We start from the raw sequence: 27,129 nt of genomic DNA, 5'->3' as shown, positions 1-27,129 counted from the left end.
CAGTGCTATGAAAAATACCAGAGTGCAACTGTAATGTAATAAACAGAGTTTACTGGTATATGGTACAGTGTAACTTCTCAAACACCAGGGTTGAAACTATTCTTGACACATTATGTAACCAAAACAATAATAGAAAGCAGTTTGTCAAGAAATAAGTGATGAGTTATTGTAGGTGTGTCAGTTATAAGTAAACTGTAAATGTTTGAAAGTTGAAAGAAACTGCAACTGCCTGCACTAACCTACAGTGCATGATTACCATATCATACAAATGATGCTTCTTGTCATTGATCAGTAATAAAAGGACTTGAACATCTGTTAAAATTGATGCTGATAATGGTGCAGTTTAGTATATCTTTAAAGAGTCTAAATCTAGAATATGCACATCCTAAGGAGAAAAGTAAAGGAGACATGACTCTCCCAATAAAATATAAATGCTGTCATGACAATGGAGGCTCATCTGAAAGACAGAAGACTGCAAGTTAAGTGTGAAAATCACAGCACACTACTGTATTATATTACTGCGACTGAAAGCAAATGTACTGGTGACTCATGTGGTGCAGTTTATTGTTGGTGGAGATTTCTGTAAATGTCATGACCCTGTCAATGAGTGCACTTCATATCTTTTATTTGTAAATTTGGGAAGTTTTCTCACTGCACACCACATAAAGTTCATTGACATACAAAGCGTTTGTAATGTAGTCACATTAAAAAAGCTAATTTTCAAAACCTTTCAAAACAGGCAGGGATACAGATGATAAGCAGGGAAGCAAAATAACATCAGGTCAAGTTTTTTACATTAGGGTATTTCACACAAAGCTAGAATTAAATCAGCTGAGAGGCCATCAACTGTCAAAGAGACTGTCAACTGTAATGTCAATATTCAGCACATTCAGCACTGATTAAGATCAAATGTGATGATACAGAGTGATTTAAATTTATTCTGAAAATAAATTTAAAAAATCTCCCCCATGAGAACACAGCCACTGGTCTAATAGAAGAGTCGAACTTTACTATCTCACATTACAATTTCACAAACAAATACAAGTGCAACACATTAGATATTAGGCCATAACCATTTCTTATAGTTTACAGAACAAAGTAGATAACACTCCATTTGAGCAACCAAGATCGCACCATCAAATACGCACATCCCGACTTCATCACACATCACTGTTGTCCAGGAAATTAGAAAAATAAACAAAATATGATCTGTTAGTTTGGTGAGTGACATGCATTCTGTCCCCCAGTTTTGACGAGTTGGCCTCACACCAGCCAGCATTGGAAAAAGGAAAAACACATCCACCAAAGTAAAAGAAGAAGAGAATTCTCACTGATTCCAAAGTAATGACACAAATCCAAAGAACATCATCCTAAACAGCAGTTAACCCAAGTAAAGTAAAGGTAAACAAGCAATGTGGGGAGGTGTTTCGATTACTTGTATGTTTAATTGTGTATCCTCCTTTGTCCATTTGTCACTTGTGTCTCCATATTCCATACACACAGGGGTCTAAATGATCTGAACTCTATCCTTTTATACAGATTCCACACCAACAAGTGAGCATTTTCTTAAGGGGGATAAAACCTCTCTTCCCTCAGATCTGTTTGTTCAACCAACATGTTTTGGTGAAGAGCATGAGTCATATTTCAGTTGTTGTAATTTGTTAGATGTCCCGCCATCTGCTGTGTACAACTGTGTGTGACTGATGCATGAGAGGAGCAAAAGAAGACAGAGCAGAAAATGATTTATTTAATGCATGAGCAAAATGAAATTCAAATACCTATAAAGCGAGTTCAGACGCTTTTATATATGCAACTGGCAGGTAACCCAGGTAGTTTTTTTGTGTTTGTTTTTGCATAGTATTATAACTAGAAAATCCCAATATTATTGGTATAGGCACTTCTACTTTGTTGTGTGCATGTTTTGAAAAGGAGTTTTGTGTGTTTTTGCTTGTAGATGTACTGTACTGTAAATGTATATGTAAATAATATAAAATAATAAATATGTATACCTGCTTTTTCTGTGTACAGCTGATGCAAGCATTGTTTACTTTTACATTCCTATCAATATTTCTGGGATAAATCTGTTTCCTACTGTACCAGGACAGGCTTCTGGGGAAGGATGGCAATGTTTCAGGGGTTTAGAATAAAACAATGCACATGGAGGAAAATTGGCCATCTGCTAGAGTTTTTAGGATTTTCTGGAAAAGAAAGTATGGCACAAGCATTCACATTAACACTATTCCTCTAGGTTATACACTGATATATAGGCAAAAATCCAAGCAGTTTTGAAATAAAGTGAGAGTGTGCACAACTGTAGAGCATATTTTACTGTTTTCAGCAGCTTTTTCTTTCATTATTTTATCAAGAATGATAGTGCAAATTATTCTACTATAATCAACAAAGTATGTATTTGATTCCATGACTGAAGTGTTCTCTACAGAAGAGTAAAATCGACTGTTATGTTTTTAGGTTTTGTCTCTTTGGGAACTTTCTAGCTTGAATTGGGAAGTGTGATCCTGACTGCAAGATTAGTCTGTATGCTAGTGCCAGGTGAGTTGAGTTCTGCAGTGGTACGAACTGTTTCCAGTTAATTAAGCCTCTTTGTCTGAGTCCAACAACAGCTCTTTCTGGCTGGTTGCACTAGAGGCTTCTGTACATTACCAAACTAACTACTCACTAAGTTTTTATAATGGATGCATTACAGCCTTAAATCAGTGTAGACTCACTTTATATTATATGAGTTACTGTGGCAAAGTTCATCCTTACATTATATTGAGAAGTGTTTCTAATACTCTGCCCCCTTCATGTATGTAAAATGAAACACCTCTGAATGCATCATTTCACAGGTGCTAGATGGACTGAGGGCTGTGGTTCAGTGAATGGTTTAGGTGCTGGAAAGCAGCATAACACTGCTCAATTCATCGCAGCCTGCAGATAATGTGCCTACTACTGTGTTTGGCAAGGCATGCTCGCCAAATTGTCGCTTTGTTGTTAATTAGGTTTCTTTGTTTTGTGTGTTAACACTTCAAATACTACAAAATTCTCTAGTGTTTGTATATTTTTCTCTGTTTACTGGAAGAAAGACATAATGAAAAAAGTGCAAACAGTGCGATTTTAAACATGAAGAAATAACACTCCATAATTAGCGAGATAAAAGATACAGATAAAACTATTGTGGTGTATAATAATGAACATTAATCAACAAACAGTGACTGTGGCTCAGAAGGTAGAGTTAATCAGAGTCCACTAATCAGAAGATCAGTGGTTCGATGTCCGCGCTTCTCCAGTCCGCATGTCGAAGTGTCCTTGGGCAAGATACTGAACCCCAAATTGCTCCCAATGGCTGCGCCAGCGGTGTGTGAATGTGTGTGTGAATGTGCATTAGATTAGATGCTGATGAGCAGGCATCTTGCATTGCAGCCTCTGCCATCAGTGTATGAATGTGTGTGTGAATGGGTGAATGTTGACATGTATTGTAAAGCACTTTGAGCGGTCGGAAGACCAGAGAGGTGCTCTTTAAGTGCAGTCCAATACAATAATGAAGTATTTAACTGCCTTACTTCCTATTAGCAGCAAATTGGTATGTCATGTAGTTGACTAAAAGGTGCACAACACTTTTGGAACAAGACTCGAAAACATGCAAATCTTTTCAATTATATTCATTCATATCATTTATTGGTACTAACTGTAAATACTCTGGACAAACATTTTAACAAGTAATTAGAAATTCCTGGGATTATAAAGTACTGGTTTGCCATGGAACTATGCTGTACGTATAAACCTCACAGAGTACCCATCATACTCTGCTCCTTTGTTTCTCAGGTTTTCTCCAGAGCAACTAAAATATGCACATAAAATAAAAACATCTTGATTAAGGCCATTATATTGTTGCTCATGTGAATTATTGCATGGAAACACTTTCTAATGGAATAACCACACAGATGGGCAGCACAGATGCTTGGCGTATAGCACTGCAGGCCTGTGTGCCATGTCAATATCTCTCCCTTAAACAAGTGGGTTTACTTCAGGTGCTTCTGTTTTCCCCACAGTCTGAAGCTACACACTGTGGCTTAGGTTGACTGGAGATTCTAAATTGGCTCTCTTAATATTGTATGTATGAATATGTAAGTCTGTGAGTTAGCTCTGAAACAAACCGTCTAGTCCAGTGTGTTTACCTTCAATTTGTCTGATGATGGGTAAACAGAAACTGAAGACTGATTGTGTTTTAGATGCACTTTGAAAGCAAAATACAAAAACATGTACTCAGAAATGGCCTAAAACAACAAACTAAGTGCTGAGGAACCATACAACCTTGTATGTTGTATTAGAGAAATAATCTTTTTCTTATACTTATCTGGCCTCAAACACCTTTTCCCAAATTAGCAACTTCAAAGCTGCATTGCTATTCTGCCCCCTCTGACCTAGCGCTGGTGTTGAATTTTGCACAACTGTGATAAAGTATGTAAGCAAGTCACTGCTAAGAGTTGAGAAGGGTGAGATATTAAACTTTTTAACCACCACCTTTCACAACCATCCAAACAATTCTTGTTGCTGTACTGGCTTTCAGTGACTTTGATTCTGTTTCCTCAAAACTAAATTTATCTAAATATCTAAATAAATAAATATCTGAATGTATCCAAACATCCATTAAGGGATTTAAACTGTTAATGCTGACAAGAGATAGTGTTATCTAGGGGCACCAGGACACTGCTAAATTAATGAAATACCGTATGTTTCATAATCAGAATTGTAAGAGTGGCAATCATAGTCTCGGGAAGTAAGGTTGCTGGGGGTGGTGCAGCACTCCCACCCCAAGGTGCGGCACTCCTGCCTCCACGTGGCTGGCAACCTATGGGCCCAGTTCTTGCAATAATTTCTTTTTTTCTGTCGTCTGCGAGCTAGTCTGGCAAAAATAGACCCTGCGTGTAAAGATAACGGAGTGGGGAAAAGAACATGAACCCTTGTTGACACATGCCGGTTAGAATTGTCTCTGGCAGCCCAACAGAGCCGGAACGCGACACAGCCGTTTTTTGTGGACATTACACTCCACCTCTACCAGTCCCTGTAGGCTATATTGCTTTTTAAATTATGTCGAGCAGCGCAAGCTTTCCAGGTGATTTCTTTATAGAGTGTTGTATTGATGTATGAGTGTTTTTTTCAACAATTCACTTCAAAGATTAGAGAGGCTGCTTTCAGTAATTGTAGCCTAAAGGTTTCCATGCGCACAACTAAAAACTGTAGTTATAAACTTGACAGGACAGTGGAAACTCTCCAGGGGAAACAGAATTAAACTTTAAGCTTCTGAAATAAAACTTTTTAGACAGCTCTGATGAAGCTCAGGATTTATCAAGACAATGGCTGCTTTACTCCAAGCATTTTCACTGTATGAACCTGGACTGCGTGTGTGTAACAGCTGACCTTTTGGATGTATAGTAAAACTCCTGTTCCCATGGATATCGTGGCAATAGTGTAGGTGTGGTAACAATGGCATCTGTAGCTCACCACATGCTGCCGTTTCATACAAGTCAGCTCATTTGTCACTTAGTAGATGGTCAGTTATAATCTCAAAGATTTTTATTTAAATCAATTTAAGTCACTATCTACCGCCGAATGAAGTCACACAAAGGTGACTGAGTTTATGGCCCACTGATGAAAGCCCTTGCAGTCACAGTATCACGAATTGGGTGTCGGTGGCGACATTCCCGGAAAAAAAAAAAAAAAAAACGGCACACAGTTAGTTACGCGTTTTCCATCACCCAGCAGTGGTTGGCCAAAGAGGGCAGGCGGAGCTAACACAACAGTATCACTCTTCAACCATGGATGTATTATGACAGCTGGATACTCGACCAAAAATGGCGCCCATTCAGTCCAATGAGAATTGCTTGGCTGGTGCATACACCAAAAAAAGTTTCTAGTTTCCGGGTTTGCTTCTGTGTTGTGCGGCCAACTGAATAGTAATTCCCCGCTGGCCCCGTCTGTGAGTTCCTGCTCGGCCCATAGACTTTACATTGTGATGACGTCACGGATTTTTGAATCGCTCTTCTCGGCTCAAAGAAAGTTTTACTATATAAAACTTCCATTGATCAAAAATCCATAATAGAAAGAGCCATAATTGACCTTGTTTGTTCAAGGTGTCCTGTTAACAGTTTTATAGACGTCTCTTTTACAATGGTGTTCTATGGGGAAAATGCTTTTGGGCTGCAAGGGGATTTTTCACTGCAATCCCGTGAGTGACCACTGGGAAAAATTGGCTGCAAGGCTGAGCAGAAGCGCCCTATCCATATCTTATAATACATCCATGTCTTCAACTCACTTGTGTGTGAAGCGTTGTACTGTTTTTTCCAGTCTCTGCTAGTGTTGCAAGTAAATGGTTACTGATGTCATACGGGCGACACTACTTGGATATCTGGGAAGTGAGGTCCAAAAACACAACTGCAATTACTGTTTATCACCATAGGTGCAGCTAAAGAGAACGAAACAGATCTTTAAGATTGTTACTTTAATGTAGGGTCTTCTTGATACTGTTTTTTTTTTATTGCCTATTAAACAATATTATTACCTTAGGTTTTGCTAATGTCAGCTCTTCCCTGAAACGCTGATGACATGGCACAGAGACAGCTAACAGCTGTAAAGTAATTACCTCAGTCGACCAGGTGTTAACTGAGCTTAGTGTGTGTGTTTGGTATGTGTGTGGGTCTGAGTTTTTCTATTAATGCTTCTACTGTCAAATCTCCTTATGGTTTTGTTACAGTCAGAGCTTAGAAAACACTTTAAATGACAAGAGTCTAGACATCCTTTTATACACTGAGATGAAGAATGATTTAGGTCCACTGGAATTCTGCACTGTAATTTTCTATTTTACCAAAGAAGTAGTGTACACCCTTAGCCAGAATGATAGCTCCTTTTAATTTGGATTCTACTTCATAACCTCCTGTTCAGATTGCTAGAGTTCAAAAGCACATTCAAGTGACTGAGATCAACTTAGTTGATTGATCTTCATGGATTTACCTTACTGATCTGAGCAGGTTCACTGCAGCATTTCCATTAACATGAATTTAGCTGTCATGAATGCTTATGTTGCTAGGCCCTGTGGTATCCAATCCAACATGAGCTTCTACATTTCGACATTAGAATTTGATGCTTAAATATCTAGAACTGAAGATCTAATTAAGAAAGTGGCCAGGCCAAATTCAACTGCGCTAATAACAAGTAGCACAGACAGATGCAGGCAATCTCTGACAGACTACACTGAACACCAGCAACATCTCAACGACTCATGGATTAAGTCTTGTCAGGTACAGATTCATTCACACCTAAGTGACATTTTGATTAATGTCATATCAAATGATACACCTTACACACCCAAGGGACATCTTGCAGACAATCAAGCAGGAAGGTTCTATTATCAACTCAATACAAGTGCTCTGACAAAGAAATCTGGCACAGGCTACATCCTGGAAAGGGGTGTACCAGGGTTACCTTTTTGACATGACCTGCACCCTTGAGTGAACTCACTGCTGAGTACAAATCCAAAATCTCCAGGGGAAAGATGGGCTTTTAAGACCACAAAGAGCATTTCTGTTAAGAACCAGTGATCCAGAAATTGGATTTCCATGAATACTGAAAAGAAAACTCTGACATCTAAGAAGTCCAAATCTTGTGAACCTTAATACCCCAAATTAGAGATTCAGAGAGTGACAAAATCCCAAATTTGCAATTACATTTCAGTTCTACAGTCCATTCTGTGTTCCTTGTAATTTCCCACTTGGGGGATATTTTTGCTTATTTCGTAATTATACAGCTACCTACTGTGTTCCTGGCACATCATTTGCTGCCAGAAGTTCCTCTTCAATTAGGTTACTTCCTATATTCAGATTTTTAAAATAGACAATGTGACACTTCTAAGGTTAATGGCAGTGCTCTTATAGTGTTCTTTGCTGTTGCTGGATCTTACTTCTGTGATTGGAACTGAGCTTGGGTAAATCCATATTGGATTGCTTGCATTGTTGTTGTTCCCATTTGCATTGTTTTGTCAAAAATGAGGGATGAATGGTGCATATAGTCTTGATGGAAGTAAATAAAAACAATCTCAATACTCTCTCTCCTTTACATACAGTACTTTGGTGTTGAAGACACCCAACTGCTGAAAGCTGTGGCAGGATGATCGGTGCATCTAGACAAAGCAGGCAAACACAACGGTGACAGTTAAGACAGATAGTCTGCTGAGTCAGAGCTCTGTTCCTGTGTGTGTATTGATTAAGCACCTCTCATATAGAGCTACTCTATCCAGCGGTCTATTGGCAATACCAAAGAAAACAGATGGCAGTGACTAGTACTCTTCAACACTGTTGGCCATACTAATACAAACAGATATTCCCTGCTGTCCTTGCTTCATGTAATGCCTGTGGTTTTGGTGTTATATATTTGGAAAAATATCATCAGTCATAAAGTGTCCCATATGACTTGCTGTGGATTTGGCAATAAAGGAATAGAGTGAGCTTGTGTATTCTGATGAGTCTTCCTGTGTGTTTAAATTGAAAAACATTTCACACTAATATGTTATTCATTTAATCTCTAGTTTTGTTCAATTGACTGAGGAAGTATACACCAGAATAATGTATTTATATATGTTTGCATTTGTCTACATGGGTGTAGTGTTCAAGTAATGCACACAAATGTATGCACTGATATTCTGAATACAGTACGTTCCTTCAATGATGTAAATAATACAAAACACATTTAATGGAGTTTATGCTAAAAATCAAAAGACTTAAGCAATTAAAGACTTGTAATTTTTTGTCTTATCACCGCACCAACATACCATAAAAGTCCATAAAAGCTGTCTCTCTTCCATCTACTAACTAAAAACACACTCTGTTGCACCCTACCAAATGTTCCTCCCATGGAGAAGCCTGTCCTCTGCCACTGCTCCATCTGCGACTTCACCATGCTCACAGTTGCTAACAGGAAGTCAGATACACATAGATTCAAAGGTCAGCGAATTTTCCAATTCTAACCTGACAGACCTTAACTCACATCTTCTCGCATGAAAAGCTTTCATTAAAGTACACAACCATGAAAACCACTTCAACTTTTGTTTGCTCCCGCAGTTCAAAGACAAGCAGGTGAGGTGAACTGGAAACTCTAAACTCCCTGTACGTGTGTGCATGTGGCTGTCTGTGTGTTTTAACCCTGACAGGTTGTACCTGACCTGTCCAGGCTGTACCCTGCCTCTCACAACCACTGCACGTTGGGTCGGTCTCTAGCACCCTCCCACACACAAGCACGGAAAGGATAATCAGATAAAAATGGATGAGTGGATAGATGGATTTATACAGTCTTCGGAATTAACCACATGCCATTAACTATAGAGCCATCATTACCTCTGTCAAAGGGGTTATGTATGTGGTCCTGTATGTTTGTCTGTTACTTAGTAGCTATCTAAAAAAATCTGTGACAGTGATATTTGGTGGAAATTCAATGTAATGTTGATGGACCAAAGAACTGTGAATAAATTTCCTTGGTTCAAGACAACTATATCAGTAGAGGCAATATCAATTTTCTTATGATCAGACTGTCTGCTTGAGTGTGGAGGTTCATTCTCTACTGCACCTTGAGAAGACATATACCCACTAATTTGAATTAATTCACCATCATTCCCACAAATTGCATCCAATCTTCACCAATGTAGGTACATATTTGGATGAGAAGTCAACCAATAAACTGGCCAGCTGATAAGTTAAAAAAAAAGTTGCTGTATAAAAATGCCAAAGATATGTTTGAGGTAATTTTGAAACAGTGTCACCACTAAATACTTTGTCAGAGAGCACTGTTGAACTTTATTTTCAACAGTAACACATCCCACTCAATAAATATCTTTCATTAAATATTACAAATTCTGTGATAACCAAATCAGCTGCTATATCAATAATGGTATTGGCCTCGATGGGGCTCTAATTTGGATGATCTTGACAAAAGGTCTTAATTTGTCTTGTTAGACATGCCATACCATTATAATTGTTTGGCAAAGTTTTCTAGGTATGGGCTATTTTATATTAACCCGACGCGCCAGATGGTTTGTTACACAGAACCATCTGAGAAGTCGTCCTTGGAAACTCTTTGGAAAAGGGTAGGCACTTTCAAAAAAATTCTTGGCAGGCGATTGCATGAACCATCTGGTGGTTCGGACACAAGCGCTTAACTTGAAGCCTGACAAGATGGATTCTTGCGTGATCTTGTGATCTTGCAAATCCAGCTGTCTGGCAAGGTAAATTTTATATTACCTGCCATAAGTCTTGAATGCATTGAGTAATTGCAATCAAATTTAGGTAAACAATGGGCATAATAGCTCTGAGCAATCCTGAAAAATACATTTTTCCTTTAGATGAGACTTCAAAATTATAAATTTAAATGACCATAACTCAGCGGCCATTAGTGTGACTGACTTAAAAATGTGCAAGACATCCTTGTACAAAGCCCTAACACTATGGACAGACTTTAGGTATTCAAAAAACATGGAGTAGTAGTGCATATTTAAGGCTCAGTAACAGTACTACAGTATTATTTCATTTCACTTCTTTGGGGTCACATCCTGAGGTCTGACAGGCAGAAACTAAATAAGGCTCCTCCTTCTGTGAGTCCACATTGACATGGATTAACTTTACTGCCATGAATGTATTAACAAATGAGGTTAATACATGATAAGCATTCAGGGAGCAAAGAGCTAAGGTCAAATCAAGTTCTAAAACAACCAGAGTTTAGTATATTTAATACTATTTGGACAATAAAGAGAATAAAGTTGCAATTACAAGGGTAATGGCAAAACATACTATTTATGTAATTGAACAGAAAAAGCCTATAAGATTCACAGAAAGTTATTTTAAGATTGGGGCACATAGTGTTCCTATGAAAACCTTGTGTTGAGTTCTGCTTGAGATTTCTACCCGTTAAAGGGAAGTTTACCGCTGTCGCCAAGTGCTTGCTCATGGGGGAATTGTTGGGTCTCTGTAAATTAAAGAGTATGGTCTAGACCTCCTCTATGTGAAAAGTGCCCTGCGATGACTTTTTGTTGTGATTTGGTGCTATATAAATAAAAAATTGATTGATTGATTGATAAGGGAAGCAATGTCATCATAGAATAGTTCTGAACAAAAAACAAGAATTTTTTAAAAAAAGATATTTTTTCATGCCGGCAAAAAGATAGGCCTTGAGGGTATTGTTGTTAATATTTATTAATATTTTTGACTTTTAACACTTAAATGGAAAACTTGTCCACCCTCATAGATACAGACATTGGCAGACTGCTACAACATAAAATGCTAAAAGAGAGTATCAATGAAGATATAGTATGTTAAGCTGATTCTTTGTCTCATGACAGCATCAGGGTAAAACGCTTTCAAAATCGTGGGTTCTCAGAAAGAAATAATTCTTTTTTTAAGAATATTCCTAGCCCTGGAGTTTTGCAAATACATGCATATCTGTCACAGATAAAAATATTCAAAAGTTTAAACTCTGCTTGCACTGCATAAAATGGGCATCAGAGCTTCTTCACTATACGACACTAACTTTGTGACTACAATCCCTGTCATTTGTCATTATGGAAAGCTAATATGCCGACACTGCACTGACCCAGATTCAGAGCAGAGTTAAGCACATACACACACTTGCATGGAGCAGTGGGGGAGTCTCTAAAAGCAGAAGTCAAGACTCAACCTGTCATATCGCTGCTCTCCAGAGCTATGTTCTCAGAGCGGCCAAAATAGGCTGATCAAAGTAGAGCACAACCTGTGAAATTCTCAGCAGTCATGTTCTCCTAGGAATACAAAACCCATCTTTAAAAACATAATGCACTCGCTGCAAAGTTGAATAAACGCTCTGAAAACACCACTGAAAATACCAGCCCCTGATTGGCTGGAGAGTGACCATAAAAATCCCATATTAGGATACCTCATTGTCTGTCAGATCATGTATTTTAACAGTCTTTTAAAAACACCTGTCCTATCCTCCTTCATCTAATGGATACAGCCCATCCTAGCACAAAGGTAAATATTGATTTCTTACTATAAATGATAGGCCTGAGTTGAGTATAACATACTCATCAGGTTCTGTGAAAAAGACAAGCCTCAAAACTAGTGAATATTATCAGAAGGGAAACTTTTTTTTATTTTCTCAAGATGCACGGTGCTTCACACATCTGAAACTTTAGTGTAAGTTGTTGAACAGCATTTTATTCACAAGTTTTGGCTTTGTTATAAGAACATAAACCGAAAAGAAAAACATGACAAAAACAAAGAATACATGCATGTCATCATCAAAAAGAAATGTTTTTCATTAAAAAGGTTGCTGTTCATGTCAAGTTGAGGAAGTTGTAAGTTCCCACAAAACATGAACACAATACAGTACAACTAGGACAAAACAACTAGTGTGACACTTCTTCTTTTTGCCATGTAGCCAAGTAATAAGCAGCCCCAGTATAGGAAACAGCTAACACTATTTGCTACATACTGTACATATTCCATACATGTACATGTATATGTATACATACACATTATTCACTTGCAATATGTTTCTCGATTTGTAACTTTGCTGAACTATGTGGACAAATGACATTCATTAGAATTAATTAATGAATTAATTTCCTATGTTGTCATCAAAAGATATTCAAAACATTTAGTCATGCTGGAGCCTCAGTGAGTTGTGGATTAATTATGAAACAGTGTTAATAAATAGCAAGGCTTACATGAATTTGGTGGTAACATGGTTATTAGAAAACGTAGAAGAGAATAAATAATGGGATTGACTGTGAGGGCTTCAACATTTGAAATAACCCATTATGGTAATACTGACATATATCCAACCTTACATTAAACTTAGCTAGTACTTTTTACCAGGCTACCTTTTGTACCTTTAACAGTTAAGTTATCAATTCTGTACATATTCCAGGTGGTTTGTTATGGACTATACCTCAGCTGCACTTTAGCACCTTCACTACAAGCTGCAAGAACATTGTTTTTATATTTGTGTTTCTATTATTCTTGTCTTCATTCATTCAACTTTTACGCTGTGTTTAAGTGAACATAGCTGTGATTGTGATAGGCTGATAAAAATAAGGTTCAGACAAAGTCTGAATGCAAACAATGGGAATCTCAAAGCAGAAGATGAATGTACACCGGGTGGAGTGTTCTGGTGGCAGTCAAAGCGTACACTTGGGTAGCTCCCAACTAATTCCCAAGATGAACTCTTAAATGCGTGGCTATGCACTGTCAGAGCAAATATCATTCAAAGTTCCCTTTGGAAAGCTATTAAAGGTAAATCCCTCTTGTACCGCAACTATACAGCAATGTATCTGTGTCAAGATAAAATGCCAAAGAGGAAGGAAGGATTGCTTTCCACTGTAATCACATTTTTGTGCCAAACTGATCAGGTTTAAAATAATTGTGTTAATTACTTAGGGAAACAAAATTCCCAACCTTGCAGGAATCTTATCAAATGTTCTCCCACTCTTATTTTACATATCCAACTAGAGAGTAAGAGCAGGAACAAGGTGTTAAAGGTACCCTATGGAATTTTTAACCACTTGGAGAGCTATGGAGCACTGTTTTTATAAGTGGGTTCTCATTTTATATCTATAGTGTAAGTATACAAGAACACACATGCACACACATATGCACACCATTCTACTGATTAGGGATGACATGGTGAGAAATTTTCCCACCCGTTAATAAACTTGTAACACCAGTGTTACCAGTTACACCAGACATTTTACAAGATGAGATATTCATCAATTATTCTCAATATCTGTAGAGCACTTACTTTGATTTTTTTACATTAGATTTTTAGTTTAGATCTTCCCCTTACTTAAGCGTTAGTGACAGAGGGCTTAAAGCTGCTGCCAGTGGGTCATCCTCCATATACAGCCATGCTGCAGCACACACAGACGCGGGGACGAGCCAGAGGACGACCGCCACTTAGAACCAGAACCGGAGCAGCCCTCCTGCCATCTGGCGAGAGAAACAAGCACCGAGACCTGGGGAGACATGACAGTAGCTGCTCGCTAACAGCTATGTGTGTTTACAACAGAGAGCAGGAGGGAGGACAGACATCTCACCCCACTACTCTGTGCTGAAACTGCTGCTGCAGATGGTAACGGAGCAGACACTTTCAGTTTATAATTATAGCATCCATCGTCCGACTAAATATTGATAACAAGATTAGTATTTTACAAATGAGAGATTTCTTATTTGATGAACGTGGGCACTGATACATGAAAATTAACTAAATGGGTTTTGACCTAGCTTTGCAGACCTGCTCTCAGCCAAGTTTTAACTCAGCTGACAATGCTCAGATTTGATTTAAGTGAACACAGGTTTTTTTTTCAGTAGCTATACAATTAGTCACACTAGAATGATTGTAGGATTGCTAGTCTTACAGTGGATACTGACAGTGACTTATAACTCTCTTAACCATAAATTCTGTTCTTCTAAATCTCACAGATAATTGAATATGATTGCATTAAATCTCCATAAGTTGACCAATAAAAGAAAAAGTATAAAATTACACCACTTAGCTCACTCACCTGCTATATTAAATCTCCACTGTAAACAATCACTACAGCCAGCACATACACGGAAATTAATTTCTGCAACTGTTTCGCAAATATATCTATGGTCTGAGATAATAATCACTTTGAGATTCACTGTGAATGAAAAGCACAGTACGAATTATATGGATAATAATAATAATAATAATAATAATAATAATTATTATTATTATTATTATTATTATTATTATTATCATTATTATTATTATTATTATTATTACTGTGGTTTATACTGTAAGTAAACCAAAAAATGTGTATGGAACTATATTCCAAGCTTGGGTCTTATCACTGAATATTGTCATGGGAGTAACCAATGACAGTATAATGATGAATTAAACAGACTAGTGTCCTGGGATTAACCCATGACTGTAGTCTAAATAAATAAGTGGGTCAAGCAACGGTTGAATACATGTTTATAATCCCGCATCAGACACAGGGATTTGTGTGTGAAAGGGGCATACGGTTATACAGTATAAAGGATGTACACAAACATGCATACACACACAAAAATCAGAGGCATTTATAGTTCTGTCAAATATGTATATTTTTGACAGAATGCCTCTGTTCCCGTTCATGGATATCCAAAATGTAAAAGCCCTCTCATGCAAATTTGTTATTTTGGGCTATATAAAAAGCTTAACTTGACTTAAAACTCCTTTTGTTGCTGCTGCTTGCTACAGAAAATCAGAGCAGCCATCTGCTGTCTTGTAGCATGTACTGTATTTCAAACATGAATGTGAACATAAAAAATATGAACCACAGCTGTGTTGGGTGCCTTTTGGGAGGTAAGTTCAAATCATAGAAAAAGAAATGTCTGATCATTTTTAAGTTAAACAAGTGCTATTATTATTTAATTTTTAAGTTAAACAAGTGCTACGCTGAGTTTATTATGTCCTCTCCAAATCAGCTTCATGATATGGCATAGGTATACAGAGCCAATAATAGAAGCCTGTAGCTGTAACTACAGAAGCCATATTTACAGAGTGAGGAAGAGATTGTATCTGCAAATTTTAGAGGCAGTGCGATTGCATACAAAGTCAATGGAAAGATGCAAGTACACACAAATTTGACAGGGACTGCGCAAATTGACCAGTTCCATCTTAGCTAAAAATTTGCACATATCCCAACAAGTCAGAGACTGAGCTATACACAAACACACAGGCAAACTCCAACAGCCATGGTCGGTGCATCTGTTGCTAGTTAACTTACAGCTAACGTCTCTACAGTTGGAACATTGGCTGTTTAGGGCGAATAAGCACAAAGAGTCCAGTAGTTACATTCGCACAAATAACACAAAGAGAAAATTCGCTTTACTACACCTAAAGAGATAGAAGCAAATGAGAGACTACATTCAATAAATGTCTTTCACGGATGTTTAACATGTCCCGGGCATGTCCTCATACCATGGGTGTCTTTAGCAGAGCCTAACATATTGTATTAATGTAAATTCTAGGGGTAGTGTGTGTTGGCTTAAGGAAAACAAAGGTGGAAAGATGATTATAAAAGAGCTTATTGGGATCCAAGGTACCAATAAGCTAACTTTTCATTGGTCAGCATAGAGTCATCACTCCATGAGACACATAATACAACAGTCATAATTAGATAGGTTAGAGATAGGTTAAGATAGATAGGTTAATATTGTACATTTTCCTGAGATAGATTTAAGAATATAGAGCGAAACCATGGACACAACCTCTCAGCTGAGTGCACGCACACACACATTCATATAGAGCATGTGGGGGCGGGACTGATACAGACAGATAGTCACGTTTCTCTATTATCATGCTCACATTGTTTTGAAGCTTAGGCTAGCGGTTGTAAATGTACACACATAGCAAATCACAACTTGTTAATCAAAACTACTTTATTAGAATCAAAAAGGAATGTAATAAAATAGCTGGCTGGACTTAAATAAGAATCAAGTAAGTCTGGTGTCGTGCTCATTGACAGCTGTTTGCCCAGCTGAAGAAGCAACCGAGGCGATGCATTCAGATAGAAAGGGAGAACATAGAATATGAGAAGGTACATGACATAAACATATGTGGATAATTCCTGAGAAACTGGTTAAAGACACTGAAAAATGGATGCATTCATTGCACTGTGAGGCATTTCTAGGGAAAGCAGTAAGCAGCTGGCACATAGTAAGCCTTTAACACCCTAGTTTTTGATTTATTTATAGAAAAGATCTATCTTATCTTGACTCAATAGGTTCGTTTTAAATCGTACGAAACTTATGGATTTAACTTTGGAATAAAAAAAAAAATAGCCATGAAAGAATATGTCTCCAGCCCCCCACTCCACACTTCTAGGCTAAGCCCCGGATGTCAAATTCTAGAATCGCCCCTGGTCAGCATATAGATTTTCTGTAAGAGGAGAGAAGAAAAGCAGTCACCTAACAATAGAAAAGTTAATGCACCAAGACAGAGCACACACACTGTGGGGGAGGGGCTGGGATAGTGCTTGGGGCCCATACTGGTCCCAGATGTAGCCTGTGGTGGGGGTGACGAGAGACAGAGTTTGGGAGAGACAAATGAGGCTTCGGGAGGACAGAACAACTCAGATAAAGAGAGACTTAAATGCGCTCTAGCAAGACTCTCTGCACAGATTTGTTTTTGATAGAATCACAACAATAAGGTGCCACAATAGAGGATAAAGACATAGCAGAAGCGCAGAGAAAATGTTCTACTACCAGGAGTGTGTTAACATGACCTCTCATAGCTAGAGATACAATGGCCGTGCAAGTGATGACCATGAATGTTTGCACACAAATTACGCACAGTTCACCAAACTGCATTGTTAGTGCCCATTCATTAATGCCTACATGCTACATCTACAAAATTCACCAAATGCCTCTTTCAATTGAAGTGAGACCTTGCTGTTGAGGCAGACATAAACTACTTTATGAGCTATGGTCTTGTCCACTTTTACACCGTGACTGACAATCTGCATCAACTCTTACTATCCTAATGGGTAAAATAAAAATCTATTTTGTAGTAAATGGGGATCAAGACAGGCACATTTTTCATATCACAATCACAATTATACCAGAATAATATTGAGTCCTGAGTAATTTACATACATCTGAACTCATTAATATAGATTTACCATAATATCAATTTATTTAAAATACAATGTTAAGTATAACTTAAACATAGTATTTAAGCATAGTGAATATCCTGAAAAGGGCGTATTGGTGTTGAGGCAGACATTACAGCATTAATGTTACAGCAGCATTCATGACTTATTTTACTGTGATGTTTTACTTTGATGTTTTTACTGTTTCTACTTCGTCATTGTTACATTTGTCTACTTTTGTCTTTGATTGAGCCAAGTAAAAGAGGAATATCTGTTACATTGTGACGGACAATAAAGATTCTTGAATCTTTAATCTTGAATAAAATTAGTAAAACTAGTTTTGATTATGAAAGCTGACAATAACAAAGTCTCATCATACTGGACCATTAACAAACCCCAAAGTGAGTCCATGTCTCACCATGACTACCATACTTAAAAGGGACTTGGACATGACACTCCAACTTTAAAAAGACTCACAAAACAGTTCAGGCCATCCTCATCTGCATGAATAACATGAATTCTTAGTGAGGCATACCCACGTATAAAGGCAATGAACTGATCCACATCAGCTGGATAAATTCTGGGAATTAGCCAAGGTGCTTCTGCCTGAACTAGTGAACAAAGGCTGTGCTGACACTTCAGACAGTAAGAACTAATAGGGCCATCAACAAACAGACGAAAAATACTATTAACAATTCAATCTTGTCAAAATCAGTAACTTTTCCCCGGAGAGTATGACATCTGTGGGAGGCTGCAGAAGAATCATTAAAACAGTAGTGAAAAATCTTGGCAGTGGCAGTTCAGTTACAACATCTCACTGAGAAAAGGTGCTGTCTGCTCGCTGACAAATTTTACTCTTTCAATTCTGAACTCCTTCTGCTCTCTCTCTGTACGTGTTTTCCACTGATAAGACTCGCACTTTATCCAAGGTAATTTCTCCCTTTAATTAAAGTTGTTATCAAAGAACAACTTTAATTTTGTAAAGGGAGGTTCTTGGTTTGCATGCTTTGCTATTTTAAAAGATTTCCAACAATAACTGGTCAACAAGAATATCCAAGTTAAATAAGGAACTGCAGCTACTGCCATATGTCCTAAGGATCCTATTTTCCCTTAACATGACAAACAAATGTCCATGCCTCTACTATGTTAATTAATTAATAATAATAATTAATAATAAAGTGTTTAATATGATCAATTTAACCCTATATGACCGTCTATAATCATAAACCCTTGAACTGCAATTAGCCCAGACCTTAACCAAGTGGTTAAGGTTGCCTGACCTTAGCCATCTTAGTCCCATATCCTTATCTGATCCTAACTTTAACCTTGGTAACATAGGACCTAGGAAATATGATGATGACAACAACATACTCTCGCCTTGCACTTTAAAAGAACAGCTTATAAAAAAGGGACATTTCTAAATAGGGGTAAACCAATTATCGGCCTGGCTGATTATCGGATCCGATATTCAGTATTTTTACAATTATCAGAATCTTTTTTTTTTTTTTCAATATTCGCTACTTTGGCTCTGATGCAGCTGCCTCCCTCTGTCTGTAGTCACTACTCTGTGGTCTCGGGCAATGTCCTCCCCACAGCACTATCTGACTGGTTATACATCATGCGTAATAGCCTATAATAGTGAAGGGTGTGCATGCTGCTGTACCACAGACGGCATAGAGAAACATCTGCAGGTTGCAGCAGCTCCAGCGAGTGAGCAGAGCTTTGTTTCGAAGGTAAAGCAGCAGATATTGCCGAAGTTGCAATAAACATCACCATCCTCTATGCTGAAGTTTTAAACACCACAATCTAGTGATCTATTTCTATGATGACAAGCATGCCCAGTTTCCCAGTTACACTGCTGAAAATGCCCAAATTATACACTTTGTTGCAGTGATATAACGTAAGATAATGTTGAGTCTCGTAGAGCTTACTTGAATGCGATGGCGAATGTCAGTAAGTTCATTTGGTTAGCCATAATTTAGCCACCTGATTACAGCAAAAAAATTGATAGGCTATAATGACATTTCTTGCACGTCACTCACCAGAGCTGATCATACTCTAAGTCTCAACATATGACTAATAGCAACGTTACTGAAGTGTGTCCTGAAGCTGTCTTTGACTAGAGACTTTAGACATAATGAAACTGCATCTATGGCCTGTGTTAATCCATAAACGGACTGTATAGATGGTGTACAATTGTCAGAGTTGAATAGTCACTTCTATAGCTATTGTACATATTCAGCTATAGTAATCATTAGTAATGAAATGGCCTAGTTTTGAATGTTCCCTGCTATCACATGTTGTTAATATAACATTTAAACAGTGGTGGAGGAAGTACTCAGATCCTTTACTCAAGTAAAAGTATCAATACCATAATGTAAAAATACTCCATTACAAGTAAAAGTCCTGCATTTAAAACCATACTTAAGTAAAAGTATAGAAGTATTATCACCTAAATGTACCTAAAGTGTTAAAGTAAAAGTACTTGTTTTGCATAAAATCGGGCTGTGACTGATAGTTTAAATAGATTTAACAAAGTACATTAATAGTACTGATAAATCAATGCATCAGCAGCATTTTTTTTGTTGTAGCTGCTTGAGGTGGAGCTAGTTTGAACTGCTTTGTAAGGTTCAAGAGATAAATCTGAGGGTTCTTGAGATGATAGATTTGGAAGGAAAGAATAAGAAACATAGTTCTGCTACAAAAAAAGAATTTGGATTAATTTTTCAGAAGAATTTTTAATCTTTGCATTTTTGTGAAATATTGGAGAGTTTAACCCCGTTTAACCTTAAACAGTTATTTATTTGAAACCATGTGAGGGGAAATGTCTCTTTGGTGTAACTGCAAACAACTCAAAGACATCTGAAACATGACAAAGAGACACAAATACAGACTGATTTTGTGTGCTTGACGGTCCACAAGCAAAAAAAGGAACCACTGGTTTAATCTTTAACAATGTATTGTAATTTATGAACTCATAATTACGTTATTTTATGTGAAATTTTAATCCTAAAAGTAACTAGTAACTAAAGCTGTCAAATAAATGTAACAGAGTAGAAAGTACAATATTTCCCTGTGTAATGTAGTGGAATGGAAATATAAAGTAATATCAAATGAAAATACTAAAATTAAGTACAATTACCTTTAAATTGTACTTAAGTACAGCACTTGAGTATATGTACTAGTGTTACTTTCCACCACTGCATTTATATCGTATATGTATATCATTCTCAATATCAGTTATCGTTCTCCTTGATTACTAATAATAGGTATCGGCCCTGACAAAAACCATATCGGTCAACCCCTACTTTTAAAGTAAGAATAGTAACATTTGAACAGCTAGCTTTCTAAACACTCCCTGCAGATAAATATTTAATAAAACTAAATTTATATGCACAAACATGCCAAGAATAAGGTTTTCATGGCACAAAAAGGCCTGGGAAAGTCAACTTAAGTCACTACGGTATACAGTGAGGTAAGGGACTACATGGTTTCCACCCTTTCTCTGAATGTTATGAGTTCAGATGGGTAGATTTTATAGAGCTGCTGCGAATTGAATGTTTGCTTTACCTTCTCTACTTCTCTGGGGGTGTGAGACAAAACCTCTGGCCACCAAGAGTTTTTCTCATTTTATCCAGTTCAACCATCACATGAAACTGACCACCTTGTTTAGAGGTGCTGGCTACAGACCAAGCCATATTATATGACATAATTAACCAAACCATAAATAATGCAGTACAGACTAACTACAGGTAGCTACATGACAATAATCAAAGACATACAGAAGATCAAAATTCATGACGTCACATCCTAAATGAACAAGTGAACCTCACATTCCAATTTGAATCCACTGCACAACACAAAATCTGCCAATTATCGGCATATGTTGGTCAAAAGGGCAAAATTTCTACAGCTATGAAGTGCTGTTAAAAATTTAGCTGTAACCTGAATAGCAGATCAGCAGCATAAGATATTAAATTTTGATTAAATTTTTCCACAGAAGTCAAGTTGTGATACAAAGGGGTACACGTACGTTTTTGCACACCCTACTTTTAATTTATTTATATTTTATTAACTTCATAAAAACAGACAGAATATCAGCCTGACTTCTAATGCCTTTCAATGCTTTGTGAGCAGAGTCTTGATGAAATGTTTTTCAACCACACCCATCCACACACTACAGAGTAATGGATGGATGGATGGATTGATTGATTTTTTAATGATAGTCCCGTAGAGAATAAAGCGATGACAATATAAACTTAAACAGCCCTTCTGCTGAGCCTTGTGGGCGTGGTTGTGGCAGACTTACAGACATGAAAAGGATCTTAACAATATAACCTCATTCTTTCTAGCTGCACCAATCTGCTGCTGACACTATACTTTCAAGCATTGCTGGATCATCTATTTTATTGTCCCCCCTGAAACAATAAAGTGCTCTTTTCTTTTTTTCTTAATAGTCCAATGTGGATACATAAACAGTTAGGAAAACAGCAAATTAATCTAGTAAATGTAACTTATGACTACGTCACATGCTGTCCCACACAGAGACAAATAATACTATAAAAACACACAATATATTGCTTTAAAAAAACATTATCAAAAACACAAACTCAGAAAATATTTGCTGTCGGTTCAGTGCAGTTCCCCAATGCAGCATTGGGTAATACAAACCCTGGGGTTAGGAGAGTTAAAATTGATGTGGTAGACAAGCGTGGCACAGCTATTGATTGTTCTGTGTTGTTTCTATCGCCTCATCTCTCATCTCTTAAACAGTATCAAACATTTGTGCAAGGGCTGGAGTGAAAGAAGGCCTAAGAGGAGAGGCAATCCTGTTCCAGTTAGCGAGGGTACCATGGCTACCTTAAAGCTCTGCTCTGTACAACAACAGGGGGGGTTCCACGGTGTTCAGCCAATATCGCTTCCTCTCCCAGGAGACGGGGAACACAATGCACTCCTGACTGCCATTGATTGCATAGTCTCACCCATGAATTATGGCTTTTCCTTATCCACGGTAACACAAACAGGCTTTATACTGAAAATGACATACAGTATCTGAACCCAGACATTCAGATCATTGCATACAGGTGGCTGTCAAACCCTGTAATCTAGTAATCTGAAATGGAGAATGAGGAATAAGAGATGTGCTACACAGTGTATGAACTGAAAACTAGAAAAAATTGTCTCAAAACGAGCTAATTTTACAGTCAGTGAAGAAAGTGGGTATTCACATTTTCAGTCAGGCTAACAACAATATGCACAAAGCTCAATAAGTGAATGTAGTGTACTATAAAATGACAGAAAAATTATCCTAAAGGTTAAACAAATAAGCCTTGCATAAAAGATGGTCTTAAGCAGATGGTTAGACAGCGATACACATATGTAGTTATTTCCCAAAGGGCAGAAGAGTCTGTCCATGCTTGGCAGCCTGGAATCACAGCTCTTGCCTTGTCTTTGTCTAGTCAAAATTTGCCATATGATATTTGTAGTATATAGTGTTTTTAATCAAGCAAAATTACAAAGATAAAATTTCTCACTAATCAGGTTACTTTTTCTGCTAAGTCAAAGATGGGAAATAGGGGAAAAATAATGAGTAATGTCGTCATAATCTATTAATCAATTAGACAATCAACAGAAAATTGAGTAACAACAATTTTGATAATTAATTAATTCTATAAGTCCTTTTACAAGCAAAAATGTCAAAAAAAATAGCTCGTTTCAGCTCCTCAAATGTGATTTTTTTTTTTATTTCCCCCCTTGTATTTAATTGTAAATTGAATATCTATTAACATTTTTTAGACTAAATGATTGATCTATTACTGATCGACAGATTAATCAAATGTAAAAAATAACCATTAGTTGCAGCCTTAAACAGAACTTTTTTCGTTGTATAGTGATGGATGTTGAGTGATATTACTGCATAGCTGTTTTTGCACATATGAACTCATGTCAGACGCGTTGTCACCTACTGGAAACACTCCAATTAGTTTAGGCGAGGGGTGCAGGAGGCAGGACATGACGCAAAAAATACGCCGCGGCTGTAATTCAGCGTTTCTAAGCTTTTCATCAGAAATAAAACGCCGTTTATTTCACAAGAAATCACAGGAATTCCTCTCTCCCATTAGCACTAGCTTCACAGCAGATCGTTCAGGCCCAGTAAAAACAATGCAGCTTAGGTGACCTGCTGCGTTTATCCAGCACCAGTCACATGTGTAAAATAGTGGCTGTGGATGAGAGGGCTGCAGTTGACTGCTGGAAGTTAAAGACGTTCTATTTAAGTTTATGTTCTGCTTGTTCAACAGTTGTTTGATAAATTGCCCATACCATCTCCCTTACTGCCGGATTTTGTTGCACTTTCGGCAGTGAGCAGCTGTAGCCAACTCACTTGCTGTGAATTCTCCAGAGAATCCACCACTGTATTCACACATGGGCTCAATCGGACATAACACTGACTTTGAACTAGAGAACTGGCAGGGGAAAGTCTGTTTAATGTTCGGTCTGACAGATTCAGACATTTGCATTCGCACATAAGGCTCCTGCGGGTAATGTCTGGAAAATTTCAGGATTGCAGTGCATGTGTGAAAGGGGCTTATGACTGAAAGCAAATAACATCTGTTGTTGTCTTGGGGGAGCTCACCCATATTATATTTCTTTGTGATTGCTTTACTCTAAATTCTTCACTAAAACTCAAGTGCCCAAAGATGCAGCACGCAAGACAACAAGATAAGATCATATTTTTTCCACTAAAATGATTTTGTCTCATCTGTTGCAAGCTGTGCATTCTGCCTAATGAAAGGACAAGGGAAACATATGGAGCAAAAGACAGACAACCACACAGCCCATGCCAGTGAAGTCTGAACATGCCCCCCTGCCAATCAAAAGTTCAGATTCTAAATACAGCCACTATGTGACCCCTACAGGCCTCTGGGATTACATATCTCCAGTTACAAGAAGGGAGTGTGGCAAACTGCACTGGGTCACAAGCGCTTTGGTCTGACTCCTACTGTAGAGTATGCAGAGTAGACTGAATGATGCATGTATGTAAACAAGCCCACTTAGTCCACTACAACACACAGGAACTGTATTGATTATTTACAATTCTGCAGCAGCTAATGAATAAGGGGAACATGTTAATCATAAGCCAAATGAACCAAGAGTAAGCTGCAGAGTATAATATACATGACACTCACCTAGGCTATGAATGAACAACCGGCCAGGCTTTGGCTGATTATGTTCACTCTGAATCCACTTCTTTTTTTTTCTTCTTTTTTTGCCGTGATGGCGCAGTAGATGTAATTGTTAAGCTTGAGTTGCTGTGTTTTTTACGCAGCCTGCCAGTTTACTTAAACTAATTACACTCATTGTTAAACGACCTAATAGATACTTTACTATAAAGTAACGTTGCACTTACAGGGTGAGGCAAGACAGTGCTGTGTACTTCGCTATTAAAAAAAACAAGTTGAGCAAGAAGATGTAATTACGAATCCCTAATCATTAGCAGAAGAATAATAATATGGTCAACGTGTAATTCAATGGCAGTAGAAAACGAAAGGGGAGTTTACTTAAACCGCTCGTGAGAATGGCAATTAAACAAAGAAGCAAAATTAACACACAAAGAGATTTAAGAGCGCTGCAAATATGCGAAGAGACGGCGCTTGGCGGTCCTTACATCAGTGAAGACGTTTCAGCTTTACTACCGAGCCCATGAATGTTTGAACAGCCGTTAATGCAGATGTGTTACCGTTATTTTTACTAGCATAGAAGTGGCCGGTGTCAGTTAGCTTAGCCTCTAAACTAGCATAGCAGCCTAGCTTGTCTCTGCCCGAGAGGCTCGCGTTAAGTCGGTCGGGGCAGGCTTTCAGCACCGGGCTCACTGGATAGCAGGGCTCGGTGTGCGGTTAACATAACGTTAGCAAAGTGGGCGACACTGAGATTTTAGCTATCAAGAGTAGCCCTGCTCAGAAAATAAACGCTGTGGACGCCTGTTGTGGTGAAATGACTGTAAAGTGTTTCGCTGAATAGATTTATTTATTTTAAGCTAAAGCACAATGATGAATGAAAAGCCGGACCTCGCCTAAGCTAATGTTAGCAGCACAGCGGTGTAAGTCAGTGCAGCAAGTGTAAATGCTACCAGGCTGCTAGCAAAAAACACATCACCCAGATGGCAAACCACAGCATCCAACTAAACTAACGTTACGCACCTTTAAACCGTTGGAGTTGACACCTCTTGCAGGTCCACAAAGTGTGTGTTGAGCGCTTGGCTTAACTGTGTATTCCCCAAAAAAATGGTGTCCCTCCTCTTTAGTTAACCCACAGCGAACAGTGAAAATCGACTCAGTCCGGACGCTTTCCTCAATCCTGTGGTGCTGAATCTGAGGCTACACGCTTTTCTGTCGGTGTCTCGGAAATGCCTCCTCCTCCTCCTCCTCCCACAGTTCCCCCTGCGAAATAATGACCCCTCCCAGCGCTCCAACCACAACAACAGAGTAAGCAGGTGCAGACGATGGTGCGCTAGTGACGGGGAAGCCTTGCGATATAGTGGGCTGTGTGGTAGATGCCAGGGTTGTCAAATCAGAGCGTCTCCGGCGTTTGACGCATGCGTGATTCCCGGTCGGAGGATGCGCTCTGTCAGTGAACACATTGTAGGGAGGATTTCTGAGCTTTGCCATATTTCTTTGCAGGGTGCCTGCCAATTTCAGCTATAGTAATAGTAATATAAATATAGTATAGCTAATATCTGTCTTACAAAGACAGAATATTACAGCAAAACTACGGTCACGAGGACTGTATTTGCTGTAGAGATAAAACTAGGTTTATTTAGCCAAGTATGAAAAGGAGAGAATATAAAGTTACAACTGAATATCATAGACGTGACTGGTGCAAATTTGATATGCCTTCTATTTGGTATGAGGTGGACCAACACTGGATGTTGAAACATAAAGTGGTGGTGTTTTTGTTTGTGTTCAATATTATTGCATAAAAATAGCGAAATAAAAAGAACCCTTGGTAAAAGTATTTTTAACGATATAAGAATCTGATTTTAAAAATCAAATCATAATGTCCTCTTTGGAGTCAGTGCGTTCTGTGTAATTGAAAAGAAGTCTATCACTGAAAAAACTACTGAGACAATCATTTTCTCTCCTGCATACCTACTAAATTTTGTCAAGTTCCTTCAGTCACTGATATTGTAACAAATAAAAGCAACATTTATCAGTTTAAGCAACTGAGTAAAAGCCCCAGTTAAACACTTTTAAATTGGGTTTGGGGTGCTATGGTCTATTTTGACACAAATCATCAAGTAAGTTAATCCTTTTTCAAAAGCATGCAGCAAGATTTATTTTCTTCATCTCTTCAACTGTACCCTTCATTGTTTACAAGTTGAACACGGTTTCTTTAACTGGATCACATTCTAATAATATTTATCACATTTATTATCCCAAAAGTTTACAAGGAAAATA

The 27,129-nt window shown here is 37.9% G+C and overlaps 1 protein-coding gene across 2 annotated transcripts in view; it reads right to left on the bottom strand.

Annotated features, from left to right (window-relative positions):
• The window catches only part of ctnna2 (catenin (cadherin-associated protein), alpha 2), a 337,564-nt gene extending 311,358 nt beyond the window's left edge, over window positions 1–26,206 (bottom strand). Inside the window, exon 1 of one of the 2 annotated variants that reach the window (XM_067584710.1) lies at window positions 25,873–26,206. The gene's annotated coding sequence lies outside the window, so the exon portion shown is untranslated. Of the gene's footprint in view, window positions 1–24,861; window positions 25,585–25,872 lie in introns of those variants that run through there. The other variant, XM_067584711.1, reaches the window with a different exon arrangement.
• Between the last annotated feature and the right edge of the window lie 923 nt (window positions 26,207–27,129).

This window comes from Thunnus thynnus, chromosome 3, assembly GCF_963924715.1.
Source record: "Thunnus thynnus chromosome 3, fThuThy2.1, whole genome shotgun sequence".
Taxonomy (NCBI): Eukaryota; Metazoa; Chordata; class Actinopteri; order Scombriformes; family Scombridae; genus Thunnus; species Thunnus thynnus.
This window is presented reverse-complemented; position numbering and strand designations above follow the sequence as displayed.